This window comes from Nelumbo nucifera, chromosome 1 (genome assembly GCF_055504915.1).
Source record: "Nelumbo nucifera cultivar China Antique chromosome 1, China Antique-T2T, whole genome shotgun sequence".
Taxonomy (NCBI): domain Eukaryota; kingdom Viridiplantae; phylum Streptophyta; class Magnoliopsida; order Proteales; family Nelumbonaceae; genus Nelumbo; species Nelumbo nucifera.
The window spans coordinates 207,318,950-207,320,126 of record NC_142649.1 but is presented as its reverse complement, the minus strand read 5'-3'; positions in this window follow the sequence as shown (position 1 = coordinate 207,320,126).

Sequence of the window (1,177 nt, the reverse complement as noted above, 5' to 3'; positions counted from 1 at the left end):
AGAAAGGAAATATGTTTCAGATCGAATTCCATCTCGTGATTCCATTCAGGGTTTCTGTCTCCATTTCTATCGATTGGTGTTTTCTGCTTCTACGGCTGAAGTGGTTGATTTTGCTGTGACGGTAGCGGCGACGCATAAGAGTAAGAGGAGGCGGAGGAAGGGGAGATGGAGAGCTGAAATCGGCATATTCGCTTCTCTCTTACAGACGCTGAGGAATACAATAAACAGTGTTATTGTCCTTCCTTAATATTTAAAAAATTTTTTATAAAAATATTATCTGAAATAAACTAAACTTCTAATTTACCATCAGATTTTGGGTGATTATATGTAAATCTCATTTCAACTGGGAAGAAAAATATTTCTCCCACATCCGCCCTACCCATGATCGAAAATATCAAAAATGCCCATCCAATTTAAGGCACCGAGAAGGTTTTATAGGGCCATCCCAATACCGCATCTTGATTTTCACACTTAAATAATAAACCTGATAATTATAAATAAATAAATCCTAAACTGATAGTAAGGCCTAAACTTTGATCACTTTATCCTAAACCTCCCACCCTAACCTTAAACCTTATAAATTCTAAACATAAAACCCTACGGCCTAAACTTCAAAGTTCAAACCCTGAACTTACAGTTAAACCCGGCCTAAAACGAACTTATGGCTAAACCTTACACTCTAGAAGAAAAAAAATGAAAATCAAATGTGGGGTTATAGCATTGAATTAACATATAAAATGCTATGAAGCGATGTGAGGCGAGACCAACTCAATGCCGACAAAATTATTAAAACCCTAAAATTAACATATAAAATTGAAATACTTCCCAAGGGGGTAGAATATTATATATGATTTACTTGCTCCCAAAAGGGAAGAAAATCTATTATATATTCTTACCCAATCTGTAGCGTAATCTGATTTTCTGGAATATTTATTTATTTATTTATTATCGTCAATTTAGAAAGCCATGCCACAACAATTTTAATTTTCTCCTTCATAATATTATGCTGGGGTTACTTCTGCTAATTAGACTTTCATTGTTCATAGGACAAATTCCAAACAGCCAAAATATTTCTCAGCAGTTCATTCAACAGATAAGTTGTAGGAGTCCCGGTACACGCACATGAGAGTGAACAGTCAACCTAACATACGTACCGACTACCGAGGCAACAGAGAAA